Genomic DNA, 18,000 nt, shown 5'->3' on the forward strand with positions numbered 1-18,000 from the left:
AAAAGGACTCATGGGAGATTTCATTATTTGTACCCAGTAATTTGCCACCAACTCTATCTTTGCCTCATAATTTCATATTGTCAATATGAATATAGCTCTCACTTTAAACCCTAAGCCATAAACCTCCACCTCACCATAATTATTTTTCCCTCATCCTCTCTACCCATTGCTCCTATCCCTATCTTATCTCATAGCTCTCTATCACCATAACACAAGGCCAACACCATCATAAACATAAGGTTAACACCATCCTAGTTCGATTGAGAAACAACAGACAAGTCATTCCCAGTTCAATCCTGCTCCGAGTCCTTGCAGATGCTTAATCTTCTAAAGGTCTGATTTACTCCCTTCCTCGCTCCCTGTCTGTCCTGTTTTATTCTCTCTTCGCTGCATTCTCTCTTCACCAAATCAGTGGTGTGTCAGCTTCTTTCCTTCTCTGCTCACAGTCTCCATGCCACACAAACAGCCTGACTTCACATTTGTTTCTCTGCAGAAAAAGTGGGTATTCTGCTGGAATTATACTTAAATTAAAATACTCCTGCCATTGAGATATGCTCATGCATACTTAATAGCACATTAAATATCAATCTGATGAAAATCTAATAAAAAATAAATTGGGCAATGAAAAAGATATCCTGTGCATATGATGAATAATAAGCTGTTCTCAAAAATCTTCATATTAGCTACTAAATACAGAAAACTTGCAAAAGAAAACAGATATAAGATAAAACTGCCACCTTGGGCTGTTCATACTGCACTATGCCTCCTCCATTAGATGTTAAAAAAGTTATTGGGATGAAAAATGCCAAGAACAATCATCAATTTACAATTTGAAATAAAGTGGTTTTAGCCTGCAGCCTGTGTCTCAAAAGAATCAAATTAAGTAAAACTTCTGATATTACATTTCTGAGCCAACTTAATCACCACAGTACAAGAGGGGAAAGCAAGCAGGAAAGAAAAGACAACAGCAAGTAATTGGAAAAACTATATCTTTCTGGAGCATTTTCTAAAGCAAACTCTGTTTTTCTGCCCCTTCAGCACCCTCTGTATATGAGGGACAACATCAAAATCCTGTCTAAAACTTTGTGGTGTTCATCAATCTTACTGAAGCTACAGCTGAAGTAATCTGAGTTCTACTCAGTGTTGAATTTCAAGTGGCATGTGGATATGTTGTGCGTGTACATGTGTGTATCTGCTTGCACTGCTATTTTTGTGAATTTAGTTTTAAGTCATTGTAGTAAAGACTTTTTTGCTAATAAATTTTGGCCAGCTTTCAATTTTCAAAAGGACTATTGATTGGCTCTAAAGTGAAGAATGGGCTAATGGTTGGGGTGAGGCATTTAGTTTAGGTTAACCACATACTGTCCTCAAAGCTTCTCTTCCAAAGAAGTATCGATGATGGAAAATTGTGGCTGCAGGGTCAAAGAACCAGGGGACACAGGAGACCACCACTGTGCAGCGCAGACAAAGGCGTACAGCTCTGAGTTAGATGTTAACAGTCAAGTGAAGTTACTGGCTGACTCCTTGTTTCCCCACTGGATAGAGTTTCAACAGGACTTGATATCACTAATGATTTCTTGAATGAATTAGATCCTGATTCACAATGTCCACTTTTGATTAAATATTGATTCAGTTTGAAATATTTTTCCTACCATACAAAATTTACAGGGATATGAATGAGGTTCTAAGAGAACTAATGCTCTAAAGTGTTCTTTTACTGGGTATATTTCTCTTTTCTTACTTTTGGTCACATTTGTGAGACAGAATGAGAGAATGAAACAGAGATGGGGAGAGGGAGAGGGAGATTAGGAGAAAGGGAGAGAAAGAGGGGGAAACTGTCTTTTATCCTGACAGTTTGATGCCTGGACCATTGCCCAAAAAACTAATAGTTTAATTTTAACAAAAGCCCAATTTCCATGAAATTATATCAGTGTTTAAAGTCACAATGACGTACACAGTAGGAAGGCAAAACTACATACAAATTAAGTTTCCCCTTACGGAAAATACTCTCTCCTGCCTTTAAACTTTGAGAAGCACTGACCTAGCCTGATGTGGCCGTAACTCTATTTCAGTAGCGTGATTGGCCCAGCACGGCGTTATTCTGATTGTCTGGCTGTTCGTGTTGTCTGTCGTTTTATCACCCTACTTGCAAAGCAAAGTGAAACTTGTTCAGGGCCCTCTGTTTGGAACAGTAACTCTTTGAAAACTGTGAGGCTAAAAGCGAATTTAAATTCATTTGAACTGACTGAAATGCCACCAAGCTTAGTGGTAGCTGAAAACTATTTCAGTTATCTAATTTTAATTTAATATGCCCTATGATTCAGAACTACAGCCCATTGTGGACATTACTTAATTCAGATCTTTTAGTACCCAATGAATCAGCATCAGCCACCAAAGTAATATTGAACCTGCTATCAATGTGTGACAGGAGAGTCATTTTGTGACAGTATTCCAGCACACCTTAGACAGCAGAATCAAACAAAAGAATAGCTCTTGATGACAAATTGACTTGGGGGTGGACAATTCCACAAGGAACATACAGGAACAAAACAATGCTATCAAATAAAATGATACTGAAGCAGTTATTAAAATATTCTTACAGTTTTAATGTTTATCAAACTCTTAAAGGGCCCCCGAGGGTTTCCTGAACTTAATGACTCCCTTTGATTGAAATTGGGAACTGTACACCACTGACTGTAAACGCCATAGCACAAATCACATAATTTTTCCATTCATCAGATGGGTTTGCACTCTTTTGCCCAGTATACAAGCATCTGCATTTGTTTGTCCACTCATCATACAGGTCTTTCCTTTGGTTTCTCATCTGTCTTGGTCTTCAAATCACTCTAACAAGACTGCTGACAATACCGAAGGACAGCGCAAGGAATAGTAGAAAGAATAATTATGGTGCACTGAAACACTAAGTTAGGAAAAGCCTTTTACAGGCTTTGTTTGTTATTTTTCTGCTGTTTTTTCTATCTCAAGAAAACAATGTGAGTATTTCTAATGTGCCATACCCACTTCTTTCACCCTGCTTATCAAGGTCCTCATCGCAGCAACAGCAGCCAGTCCTCCTGCCCAGCCTTCTTTTTGAGCTGTTCCTTGGGAATCATGAGGCGTTCCCTCGCCAGAGATAATATGTGATCTATTCAGCATGTTCTAGTTTTGGTTCCAATTGGACCAGCACACAATAACTCTGCCGGGAGCCATCCAGGAAGCTTTGGGACCAAATGTCCAAACTGTTTCTACTGGCGATGTTAAATACATTATAATTTCTTTCAAAAAAGATTGAAAGTAAAATAAACAGTTTTACAACTACCTATTCAACACAATGTCTTAGTTTATTTTGCCCCATCCCCACCCAAAAAAGGATAATTAAAAAAAAAATAATAATAATAATAATAATAAATATATATATATATATATATATATATATATATATATATATATATATATGTATAGAGAGAGAGAGAGAGAGCTCATAGAGCCTTATTCAGTGTCTTATCAGATAAGCCTCGTACCATTAAGGTTTACATTTTTTTTGTCAGACAGCACAACAATTGTAAAAATCAAGATTTGGCACTAAGTGCACCAGCCATATAGTACGATTTGACCTGATCTTAGGTGGTGGCTTCTTTAGGCTTCTCTAGTGCTGGGAAACTAACTCTTTGACCCTACAGTAGCATGATAAGAAGAAAGCACATACTTGGCTAATAATAAAAAAAAAAAAGAAAAAAGAACTGTCAAGCAAACAGAGATAAAATAAACAGTCTTTTGGTTTGACATGACACTTAGCACAATGCCATTAGTGTACTCACACAATTATCAAGTGAGGCATCCACACACAAACAGAATTTAGAGCCCTGTGGAGCAGCTGATTAATATCATGGGAACAGAGCAAGAATGTCCTCGCAAGGATAACATATCAGTGCCAGGGCAGTAAATGTTGCCCTGGCAGATGATACTGTGCAAAAGAATGTAAACAAAAGAACTAAATCATGTGATTACATTCCACAAATAAAATAGTTCCATGAGTTTATTTTAATAATCCAACAGCAGATGTAGGGAAAGATTGGTAATTTACAGTTCTGTTAGCCAACAACAATTGGGCAACCTAATTCATTTTACTCCGGGTTTCCTTTAATCAACAGTATCTAAAAATGTGTGTTATTTAGCATCAGTCAATCTTTGACATTTGGACAATATGTGAAATAATATTAGTGCACATCAATGCTAATCAGGAATCCTGGCTGAAAAAGCTGAATTACTCAATGTAATCTGAAGGATTTCTTTACAGTCAAGTGTATTTCATCCGAACAAGAAAAACAATCTTAACCCTACAGCATATAGCTTAGCTGCTGTAATTTTTCGAAATGCTGTATAAATGAAAACCAACCCATGGGAATCTTTTTAATTACATAACATAATGAAAAATATGCTTCCTCAAACACCAAATCAGATAAATCATTCTAACAGCAGGCCTGCCCTCTGAGATCTAGCCAAACAATTTATCAGTGATATGCGTAAACATCCTAGAAAATGCGCTCAAGCTCCCTTGGGACCAGAGTAGTGATAGACAAAGGATTGAGATGGCTTTCACAGGCACACAAAGAGGGACAAGGAGAAGAAAAGGCGACAAACTAACAAATGGGAAGTAGATGGGTTGGATGTAGACAGTAAAACTGCAATGAATTTAAAAGGTAGAATGACAGACATTATTAAAAAAGAAAAAGCACTGGAGTGTTAATTTGGTAGAGGCATGAAGCTGCTCTCAAAAAAGCAGACTCCTGCAGGGATATTGAAACAAATAAACACTCCACAAGCCTCTCCACGCCGTGCAGATGTGATGTTACTGCAGGCACTACAATGTGAAGTGGCACAGACAATGCAAAAAAAAAATCCCCGCAAAGGCCTTAGGTACACAGAGGCCACCAGTGTGGAAGTGAATTTACGTCAGCAAGTCCTTGATGCAAACTGATTTGGCTGCTCTCAAATGCACTGAGACAATTCAAAAGAGAGAAGTACCAAAGGTCTCCCTACACCTGTGGTATACACATTGTGCTAAAAAAGGAATGCTGATGCAACCAACCTCACTACAAGTAGGCATTACAGCTATAGATGATCTCTTGCAGTTGTTTACAAAGGACAATTTTTTTATGCATTTTCTTTTACCTCCATTGAAACAGCTTTGTTATAGATTGCGGAAATTCAAGCGTTATATTATATAATAAACTTATATGAAAATAAACCATGCACTGTCCATGCATGTCTTTTGTCCGTGGCATTCAGTTTAAGGTTCTCTGATTATTATGTATCTTTACACAATCAGAGAAATAAACTGTGCATGTTGGTCACAGGCTAGTAATAAAAAATAGTCCAAGTGGTTTCAGTGTCAGGTTAGGAGCAGAAAAGCGAACTTTCAGTGTTGGAGCCAAACAATGGTCAGTACCAAGACAAGCACTGATAAGAGCCTGCCATGCTGTTAACCTGTGCTTGTCTCTATACAAGGATAGCGGGAGCCAAAAGGTTTTGAATGAAACTCTCCTGAGCTGAATCACTGATCTAAAACTTTAATGGTCAGTTGTAGTTTTAACTCCAGAACTTGGTTTAATATTCAACAACCCATCTTCAACTGTTTATTTCAAGTTGGATTGTGGGGGTAACAGCTTTTGCAAGGAGCCTAAGACTTGGTTTAATACTTTTGAAGATATGAGTTACACTTACACTACTGGCATAAAAAGTTAAAAATTTAATTTAAGATTGATACTGTCACATGCATATGCAAAAAGTAAATATAGAGTAGAGGGGATGGTCTGGCATGTCTATACCAGTCTAGTGCATGCTACTACTAGTTAATGGTGTCTTTTCTTCATACCAACCCTTACACATGATCCACTGAAGTAAGAAATTAGGCAAAATACTTTCCCTCCTTTTCCTTTTTTCAAAGAACCATTTCAACTACTTGCACAGTTTTAGATGAATACTTGTTTACAAGTTTTGTAAGACAGGATAGATATGGCACATGATGGAAGTGGTGATTTTGGGTGTTAAGATAAAGAGATACTTATAGATGCATCTGCACCCACAAGACCGTAGATGCCCACCCACTTTCTCCTGGCAAGCTAAAGTGTGACACGATGAGCAGTTAAGACTAAGAATGCCAGCTTTGTGTGAGACCATATGCTTAAGGAAATTAAAAAGGAGGGCAAAAGTGAAGAGAGAGAAATAGAATACTGAAAGTCTCCCTCCAGCCTGTTCCTGTGGTTCTGCAGTCAGCGACATCCTCATGAAGAGCAAGAGAGAGGGGTTGGGGGTAGTGTGTCAGTTGACTGTGGTGGACAAACACAGACAGAGGTACAATCAGCTCTTTGAGATAGCACTACCCCAGCTACTGAAGTGAGATTATTTAAGAATAGACTCAGAGACTGGTGCTTAACCCTTTTGGGGCTGGTAACCTGTCTAGGGTTTACCCCACCCTTCCCAAAGAAGCCAGTGGGGATTGGTTCCAGCACTCCCCGTGACACAGATGGATAAGCAGTTTGAAGTGAAATTAAAAATGAACAATAGTCAACGTCTTTGTGTTGAGCTCAGTGAGTGACTTAGCACTCAGATGGCCACTTCACTGGTGGGGGAGCGTGCATCATTAGTGACCCCCTCTGAGAATTTTCCCGACAGATGTGTCTCGGGGTTTTGTCTAGTCTGGTCTGGTCTGATCTGGTCTAGTCTTGTCCAGTCTAGGTCCGGGGGGGGGCATTACTCGTCAGTAATGCCCACAACGGAACCGCACCCTTCTTATTGGGGGGCAACAGTGTTAACCACTACGGCACCGTGCTGCTCAGGTCACAGTACACAGTACATTTAGATCAATTACCCTGGACATGTTCAGGGGCCCCAACTAGGAATTGAACTGCGCCCACTACGCCACATTCACCACATTCATTCATGCATTCATTCATTCATTCATTCATTCATTTATTTATTTTTTTGTTTGTTGGTTTGTTTATTCATTCAATCATTCATTTGTTCATTTATGGGTGTGGGGGGGCGTACATTATTAGTGACCCCCTCGGAGCATTTTCCCAACAGATACATTCCTATTTACTCCGGGGGAAAAAAAAAGCGTTTAAGTAAAATGTCGGCCTGTGTTATTCCATGTTTATAATGAAAGCCCTTTAAGCACTCTGGGAACCCATGTTGAACTGCACTATTTATTTATTTATTTATTTATTTGTTTGTTTATTTGTTTGTTAATTAATTAATTAATAAAGAGGCATTTTTATTTTGCTTTTATGCAACAACTCCATCTAAGCATGGATAAATGTTTCAAACTTAAATGTGAAAAAGACACTTTAATGTCTCCATTTGTCATTCTGTCTTGCAACACAGACTGGAGTAGATTATGAGGATCCTTTGCACACCTATAGACTGAAGCAGAAATCATTATGGATCAAATCATTTTGAAGAAAAAAAATGTATTCTGAATCGAATCATAACCCCCAAGAATTGAATCGTGATATAGTAAAAGATTCCCACCCCTACTGTTCATGCGTGTCATTTTGAACCTGACATCATGGCAGCTTCATGTGTTATTACCATAGTAATATCGTCACATTGAGGGGATACTATCTGCAGTGGAAAAAGTGCCTGAAACCAAAAGTGATTGGAGTCAAGGAGAGTCAAGTACATTCAAGCAGACTTGAGTCAACACCATGCAATGGAAAAACGCAAATAGAGATGGAGATAAATGCAAATCATTGTAACCCAGATAAATCGAGTCACTGCTTCATTTTGTCTGAAACAACATGCAGAAATACAGAAAAAAAAAATATCTGAAATTCAGAGCATGTTTCATATTTTCTGCCCATTAATGTCCCCAAGAATTTGACCATGTCTTTAGCCTAACTGTGCTTCTGTTGCAAATTCAACAATCTGAACACATTTTCTCAATATATTAGCTATAGGTGAATTACATTCGTAAAAGTAAAATTTCATAACCTACTATGCATCACTACATATTCAGCCTTCATATACAAACAAGAAACATGACATCCCCATTAATATAAAAAAACTCAGCTTCGTCAACATTAGTTTCTTTAAACTAACTTTGAACAACAAAATAGGTTGGTTATCTTATTCTTGTTTAAATAGATTGTAACGTAAGTGCTTCAGCCACAATAAAGAATATGAAAATTTACAAAAACAATACAGAATATATATGAAAAAAGGCGGGGGGGAAGAGCAACAATCAAAACTTATGCATAAAGGTGATTCAGGGACAGGCTGCCCGAAACTTGTATGGTGCCTCATGTTGAGGCTTTCATAATATTCTATGGAGATTAACGGCTTCAGATGGGTGACACATTTGATATGTTCCTACTACTAGTCCTCAACTGTAAAATTGAGCAGCACGTTGAAACCTGAAATTTATGTGATTTTCAGTAGCCAAAAAGCGTCCGCCGCACGAAATAAGTCTTTTCTTTTATCAACTATGTAGTCTGCTTTATTATGGCTTGTGGAAACTTGTTCAGTCACATTTATATTGTGGTCAGAGGTTAACACTTAGCACATTGGAGCCTAGCCTACTATTGCTGAGCACTGGGTGCCTATTTTGTTCTGCACTTCTTTCCCAGCTTTAATGCCATGAGGTGCAGCAGTGCCCTGTAATTAACCTCAGTCAGTGGAAGAAGCTGTTAATAGTGTATATTGAAATATTGTAAATGTATTTGAAAACCATATCCTACCTGCATGCCAGAAAAGACAGACACTGACTGACTGCTGTCACACTCATTTCCGCCATGTTATATCAACGATCATACCATTGTTTACCATTGTTATTAATCTTAAATCGCTTTATCGCATAGCCCTAGTCCAATTTAATGAGAAGAATTTATTCCAAATTTACAGGCACCACACTCATTTGCAACGACACCTACTGTGTTCTGTTCACATCATGGTAGGTGTGGCTGATAAAGTCATATGGCACCAGGTATCCAGCAACAGCCCCCACAAGCTTTTCTCATTGATTACTCTTTCAAGGACTGCTGTTCAATTGACTATTGAACAAAGAGCCAAGTGGATAATCATTTTTGGAATTTTTCAATTTCACTTTTAAACTGAAGGAAATGCCTGCCTGTACAGTGTTTCCCCTAGGATTGCAGCCTTGGAAGGGGGGGGGTTCAGCCAAGCTGGTTCAAAGCCTGACATGCGGTGGTGAGCAGACTTTTGCTGCAGGTCGGGGGCAGGGCGTGCAGAGCATTCGCTGCTTAGACCCGGAGCAGGAGAGCTGCTCTGGCTGCTACTACCAGAGGAGCTGCTGGTGTTGCCATCATTGCCCTGTGAGCGTTTAAAAACACTGATATTTTGCTTTTCTTGTGACATTTTTCAACACTCGCTGGCAGGAGTATGCTAACCTGTGTGCACGCATCGAGGCAGAACTCCGCCGTGTGTGATACAGAGCGTAGAGGAGAACTGTGCCAACATGGAGAGACAGAAATTACATTCTGTCGTGTAAATAAAATAAATAACATTACTATGTTGTTTAATACAAGCACAAGGTAGTTATTGACATGTTCTGTAGGAATTTTAACCTGAAATGACCTCTGTTGTGATCTGGCGCTATATAGAAAACTAAATTATATTAAATTAACTTGACCATCTAGGGGGGTGTCATTGGGAGGGGCGCCCCCCTAACATAATGGTAGGGGAAACACTGCTGTAAATAACTGGAAAAAGAAAACCATCTCTCACTGCGAATACTGCATGATCACATGGTTTGCAGGGAGAAAGAGGGGGCATCATGAATGCACTACAAAGTTCACCGGGGTACAGATGGTCACGTGTGATCACTGTCATAATTTCCCCTTTACAAAGAAGGCTTAATTTATTAACAGCAATAAATATTCTACAATCAAGTCTGAATCATCATTGCATATGCATTTTGAGACACTTTCAGGAGCTAACAGTCAAAACTCAGAGGGTGTTACTCCCCACAATACGCAATACACAACAACCCTCACTGTGATTATGATGACTGTGTACAGATGCCACCCTCCCTTTTTTTATTCAGTACATTTTCCATAGAACAGCTGTGGGCCACCAACCGAGGTCTGTAGAAAACTCCAAAATCTTGTGGAGCCCCCAGTACATCCACTGGCGAGGATTCAAAACAACATATAAACACATACATTCTACACATCAGTAAGCAAGCAAAGACGCAATGGGCTCAATCTCGATTTTGCTAGGCACTATCAAGTCCAAGAAGGTAAGAAAATGTCTGTCCTACCTTATTCTGAGGCAGCAGCGCAGTTTGTTAAATGAGGATGACAAGTGTCTAGACATTCGGTGCTGTATTCAAAGAAACAAAAGACATGTAAGGAGGCTGCAGTTGAGGGTTAGTTTAGCGAACAATATCAGAAAATGAATTTATTTTGAAATTCTCCCAAAAAAGCACTAGAGCACAAGAACTAAATCTGAGAAAGGAAAAAAAAAAACTGTGAAATGATTAATAATCAAAATAAATTTGGTTATGACATGCATGAGCTTTTTCATGTCTGTATGAACTGTATGTCGTACACTAACTTTTTCATTGAGAAATGAGCATCATTCCAATCATGAAATTAGATAAAAGATGAAGAATAGGAATAGAACCTTCCAAAAACTATGGTGTGCGATCTTCAGTGTCATTAGGCATTTAAAACCAGACAGGCCACATCAGAGGTAATAAGGAAGACACGAATGGCTTAAACAAAGACAGATGAGAGAGAAGAGGGATAAGATGTGAGTGGTGGGAGAGTAATCTACTGACTCAGAGCTCATTTCATTGCAGTGAACAAACCATTTTCTATCTATGATGATGTGCACAGGTAAGCAATCATTTACACACTACATGACACTTTTGCCAAATCAGTTTTTACTTTTTCCTGGAATAAAGCCAATCCATTTCACTGCCAACCATCACTACACACCCCTGCACACATGTAGGCACTGGAAATGTTGATGAGTTCATTTCCAACATGATATACATACAGGGTTCCCTTTTCTCCCCTCCATCAGAGTGAAATGATTCCGCTGAGTCGGTCAGTGCTTAAAAATATTATATTAGACATCAGTCATGCTTTAAATTTCTGTCACTTCCACAGGATAGTAATTTTTGCCTGAATCTACAAGTTTTTTTCCTGTTTATTTATTTATTTATTTATTTATTTTTATTATTTTTTTTTTCAATAGAAGCAATAGCTTGTTACGGATTTAGTTTAATTTGCTTAAAAAAATAATTGATTTTATCATTGGATTTGACTTTAAACTTACCGACTGTTTCAACTATTACATCTTGGATGTAATGTAGAGATAGAGAAATGACGACTACTAGTGACCGAGGAAACAGTTTTGATCTGCATCTATGCAGAACAAAATACAGTGGCAACAGATTGGAGGTCTTTCTGTAAAAAAAATACATTTCTCACTTTTAATATAAAACTTATATGTCCCATTTTCAGAAAAACAAATGAGTATTATTCTGCACAAGCCAAACTTCCTCTAAACTGTGTTTTGTTAATGATATTGATGAAAACAATATAAACAGATGCTATTTTTCTTCTGACTTTTTCTCGAGCTTAACGGGGGGCAGTTAACATGATATTAGATTGTAAACATTTTAATTGCACTCCACATCAACTGAGATAGGTTACATACATTGAGTTTTTTATTGGCAGCAGCTACTATGTACAATTACATGCCACGATTTCTCACACTTTGAGAAGCTGATGTCGGGGGATTTTAATGAATTTCAGTCTGTATTAATCGATCCATATGAATATCACTGTGGTGCTAAAGGGATGTTTAAAATTATAGTATGTTGCATTTCAGCCGATACATGGCAGAGAGAGAGAGCCCTGCTAGACACTAACTCATTTGAGATGCACTTTCTCCTCTTTCATTAATCAAATTTACTGAATCCATGCAAGAGTTGACTGATAAGATTAATGATGAAAAAAAAAAAAAAAAGATATGCAACAAATATGAAATTTTTGCTTTGAGTGTGATAGTAGTAGTTAGTATTTCACCTACCTACCTACCTACCTACCAGCATGCTTTCCACACTGTAAGTTGTCTTTATACATTTGTGTGGAGTATGTTGGAGAATGTGTCATCTTTTTAAAGCTACCTACTATTTGGCTCTGGATAAAATACTATTGAGAATGATGGCTTTGGTGTAAAATTCTCCTAATTAATGTTGTTTATCAAATAATTCTATCTGAAACAAGCTTAAAGTGTCAGTTAAAACACCTGTGAATAGATTTTGGGAAATACTTGCCGGCTTGCCAAAGTCATTATTCACAATATCCCTGACAGCTGTGGATTTTCTCAAAATGTGCCATTTGGTGCAGCTTTGTGATGTGATTGAAGGTTTCATAATAAAATGTTCATAATTGATGATTCTATGGCGGCTGCAATAAAACTAACACAGATGGCTCTATGTAGGAGAAACACTGATGTAAATGTTGTTTCTTCAATCATTGAAATCACTTTCGCCAGATCGAGTTGTTTACTCCATCAGTCCTACTGTTACTGAACTATAGAATAATTTCAACCAACATTGGGCCTACATACCAATTTTTAATAATACGTTAATCAATACTTAAAGAATTTTTCTGACTTCACAGAAATAAAGAATGCGTTAACTTTAAAATGAAAAATATATTTAAGCCTGGCCCAAAGTGAAAATAAAATTTTATACAATAGCATTACTGAGACATTTTCCTGTCACTGTCTCACTCAGTATATTCTTTATTCATAATTAAAACCTTGCTTCATAATAAACCACAAATGCGTTTTCATCTCACATGCTGTTGTTATCAAAGCTGGTCCCATGACAGCGCCTCTTTAGTAATAGCCAAAGACTGAGGTGATTATTTAAACATGCTAACATCATTCTGTGCTAAAAGGCTTAAGTTGAAGAATTTCATTTAAATCCAATAAGCTGAAGAACAAAGCAATAAAAAACACACATAAAAACAAATTTGAACAGGCACATAATGTTCTAAACCAATCTGAACGAAATTCATACAGTCTTTCAATAAATTCCATTTACTGTGACCAGTGGGATGTGGAATAGGTCAATCTAATGGTGACTTCTAGGTGCACCCTCTCCTGCACACAGCTTTGTTTTAAATTTGGCATGAGTATAAATGATTAGTAGATTACAAAAAGCATAATAAAAATTATTCCTTACAAAGAAGAACATCTGCACTAGCCAGGAAAACTTTAAAACATAACACCCACTGCAAACGCCAAACCAGGAACGCAGGTTACTATACAGCTATAGTCAGACACCTTATATAATTTATGTATAGGGTATATCTTGCTTTTCTCTACCTATAAAACAATATTTATCTGTACTGGAAGCAGCGTTTCCCACAGAGAATTTGAGCAAAGGCACAGTATCCCACTTGTAATAACGAGCTCTTCAAATAAAATGAAAAGAAATTATTGCACCCTGATGAAATGTAATATTAAGGATTGAGGTGTGAGACAGGGCCAAAATCCTATTGTTTAACAATCAAACAAAAGTACAGGCGAACAGGTGTTTAAAAGAGAAATACTGCCTATAATGTATCTGATTCAAGAAGTGTGTTACCTCTGACACAAAGTTTAGAAAGCTAATGTGGTGTAGCGGCTTCTTGCAGTGTTGTCTCTGCAGCAGCTCTAGATTTTGCATTCTGCTGTAGTACTAGTTTAGATGAATATGGTGGATTTGTGTTTACAAATAACTGATTAGACTTCAGGTCCTTTTAACCACAGAGCACCCAAAAGATGGAAGATTATGCGCATTTAGTCTTGATGCTTACACAAAGCAGAAAAGCACAAATTATACTTTCTGATCAAATATATTAAATTAAAAGGCAAGCAGATAAAAAGGGGAAACTATATTAAAACCCACTCAAACAACATTTTTATTATGGCCATTTTATAATCATTAGTACAAAAATACTACATGCACAATAAAATAGAACATTGCCTTTTAAATCGTTAGTACTGTCAAAATAATTCAAAGGATGTAAATTTGCTATCATCGTTCTTGATATATTGTCATGAATGAAAGTAAACACTCTTTCAGGTATTCTAAGTTGCTCATTGTTGCCCTTGGGATGTTTTTACAGTTATATATTTAGCCTTGTAAAAATTTATCTATATCCTGGTGCACTCCTACACAGTATTTCAAATTAAAGTGCAGCCTTCACAGAAATTGACATCTGTTATCACTGGAGGGGGAAAAACTTTGGATTATAGTTCAAACCAAAACTAGATCCATGTCTTGTTAATTCTTGTTGTACTTTGCAGTACACATATGAATACCATAAATTTGCACTTGAGGCTACTTGTACTACAACAGCAGCAGCAGTAGCTTCAAATCCTCAGGGCTCATATTCCCACTGTGCTTCCCAAATGCATGAATAAAAACACCTGGTTCTGTTTTGCTACTTGTAAAAGTAACAAAAAGGACTGTGACGTTAGAAAAATCTAAGGTTTTGTAGTCAGGCATTTAAACTAGTTCCACGGTTCTCAGATGCTGGGTGGTCAGACACAAACAAAGTAATCATCAATAGCCTACCAGCAGCCAGAATAAAATCAACATTAAATAATAGACCGGGGGGGAAAAGTAACCAGGAACCAAAATGCGAATATAATGTTTGGCGTCGGCGCGTTAACTGGAGCGGAACACGAACAATCCTTTCCAGAGGGAGAGGTATGACGTCACAAAACGGATACACAAGGCTGTTCGAGAGACCAAACATGATGTAACTTCAGCAAATTTCAAAAGGTTTAAGCTTGTGGTATTTCATTAACATTTGACGTGGGCGATGGGGGCCGAATGGGCTCAAAATCCCCTCGTTGTCCAAAGTGGGAATGACCGAAAACGTTTAAAAAAATTAAAAAAAAAAAAAAAAAATCACTGAACTAGCTTACGATTTAGCTAGTTTGTGCTCCGTTACTCAACCGCACACCTTTTTAAAGAAACAGCCTGACGACCCACGTACCATAAAAACTATTCAATTATCAAATTTACTAATGATGAAGCCTGTAAAGAGGGGTTATTTCCATCATTCTCATGCTGACCTCCTCAGCTGGACGGCACCAGCTCTGACCGCTAACGGCCTGTTAGTGTCCCCCTTTCGAGTTTTACTAACATTTAACATTACACCACCTTTTTTTAATCGCCAAATCAAAAACAAAACAAACACATTAGGTCTTACTGTGCAGTATTTCCATTAGTCCTCTTTCTTACGGGGTATATTATTCCGTCCGCTGCTCGTTTGAAGTTTTGGCGTCTCACAAACTCTTCTTATCGTAAACAAAATGGCGGCCGAAAGTGACACAGCTTCACCTGCTTCCTGATTAGCATACCATTAGCCTACATTAGCATTGTAATATGAATGGATGTAAAAGTGTTACTTTCATACCTTTCATCGTGTTTATGATGGCCTGCTGTGGTAAGACCTCCTTCAAATTTGACACCGGCTCTGTCCTTGTTTGCTTTCATTTCTTTTATTTTTTTCTGTTTATCAACTTTTCTTGTAACTCATAAATATATAAAAAATATAATAAAATAAATAAGAATACAATACAGATTTTCTGGCGAGTCAAAGAACATTAGAGAACCCTTAAAATTTAAGAGAAATTTGAACTATGCATTTCTTAATATAGTTATTTGGAAAATGATTAGCTGTTAAAGAAAATAATTGCCACTTCTGCATTACGTAGACACTACAGATACTTTTATGTTGTTTGTCAATGGTCGAAAATCAAAGAGTGACTGATACTGGACATATTACTGAATTGGAACCAGACATTAAGATCTTTGGTTTAGGCCTTTTTATTAGGTCACCTGTTCATCTTCGTTCTAGTAATAACCCCCTCCCTGTGACATGATATCTTCAAGTAGAACAGGTCATCCAAGCAAGGCAGATAAACTGTAGCTTGTCTAAAGGAGAGGCTAAAACAAAAATAGATAAGAGATCCACAGCCAGCTGACTGTATTTGTGCAGAAGTTATATAGCAAAGACACTGCAAAAACATAGTCCTGAAAGTTCAGCTCCCCATGTGAAATTGAAACGATTGGATCTTGACTGAATGGTAAATCTCTATGTTCCCTCTGAGGGTAGATCCATCATGTCAGTAGTGTTGTGGTGTTTTGCTCAGCCAGTTTCAACAGATGGGAAATTAAGAGTTGCACACACCAATTTTGAAGACAGTTTCAAGCGGTCAGACTGTTTAAAATCTTTTTTTTTTACTCATTGCAGTAACATGCAGATATTGATCTGACATTGGTGGTTTTGATTTTCATACAAGGTCATTTCACTGATTAATTCTCTCCCCTCAGAGTGAAGTTACAGTAATCTGTGAAGTCACCTGGGGTGAGTTCAAAAGGTCCGAAATCATCACTCCTCTCCTCTGTGACATGAAAGTGGCTTGTATTCCTCAGCATGTGCCTCTGTAGAAGAAGAGATGAGAGAAGCTGCTCCTGATGCGCTCTTTGGATGAGGCACTGGTGTTGCCTCCCCACCTCCCTGAACGTTTCAAAGCAGGAAGCTGGGACAACGCACAACATATAATGCAGTCATCCACCCTGAAACTGGTTCTGTTGAAAGTGTCCTCTTTCTCAAAGAATGTTTTCCTCTTGACTGTTGTCAAGTGCTTTCTCATTGTGAGAGCTGCTGGGTTTCTCTCCATAGCCTGAAAGATCCAGAGCTTAACCTGTAAAATGCCCTGAGAAAATATGTGTTATGATTTGACGTGATATGAATAAAATTTAATTGAACCACTGAAAAAACTCAGCGAAGGAAGCATGAATATGTCATTTGTATTTTGCACTAAGTTCTCTCACCCAAAGTTGTCATTGGTGATAAGGAGTAGTGTAAACTTGACGTCACCATCAACATCAGAATTTCTCTTTCGATTGTGGTCTTGTAAACATACTATATGCGTGCACACGGCTTTCTCTTCAGCTCATCTCCGGTTTTCCTATTTTCTGTTTATTTCTTTTCTCATTACTTTGGGAGGAAGCGAATGGGGTTAATGGTGAGGATGAATGATTGAAAATTGCAGCCTGTTTACATAGTCCTATTGGAACGGATGATTTACAATAAAAACTTACCACAAATACATTGCAAAACCCATATGTTTATAAGTATCCAAGCAAAATATTGACTTTTTTTCATGCCAATATCCCTAAACTATCTCTGTAGTGGAGGCGCTTTACACCTATATGTCCTTTGAATACCTTTAATTAGCCACTGGTGCTTGTGGGTTTTTATCTGCACTGTATACATGATATCAAATAAGTATTTAGCGTAGTTTGAGTCAGGCAGAATATTGCGATAACTAGGCATCCGCCCACATATGAATCATACAGATTGTGCACATGTATATACAAAGTAAAGCTTTACTTGTACATTATGGCCAAGACGTATCAGGACTGCTGCATATACTTGAAGCACACATTAAACTATCATCATTACAAAACTCAGTCATATGCACACAAAATTCACCCTGACAAAAAATTTCCATGCTCAGGAATTTGTTCCCGCCATGCACCAGTATGATTATATGGATGCATGCCATTACTGCGTATGAGTTGCCTGCAGTTTTGTCAGGCATTAAGAGGATGACTCTTCAACTGCTGGCTTTGTATTCACCAACGCTCAGCTGACTTCACACCCACTATGCATCAGTGGACTTGCTGGTCTGGTGGTCTTCTGCTCTTGGATTTGAACCTGCAATCATCGCTAAAAAGTACTTAACATTCTTAATGTGACTGTGACTGTGTTCTGCGTGCATCCATGCACATGAGTTACCCACACTCAGATAGCGATTCCCATATTCTCCCTGCCCAAAGCTCCAATAGATGCCATTGTACATTTGCCCTGTGTCATGTTTCATTATTGTTTCTCTGCTGTCAATCAGCAACACCCATCCCAATCAAATTACTCTGTGCTCTTC

Source organism: Echeneis naucrates, chromosome 9 (assembly GCF_900963305.1).
Source record: "Echeneis naucrates chromosome 9, fEcheNa1.1, whole genome shotgun sequence".
Taxonomy (NCBI): domain Eukaryota; kingdom Metazoa; phylum Chordata; class Actinopteri; order Carangiformes; family Echeneidae; genus Echeneis; species Echeneis naucrates.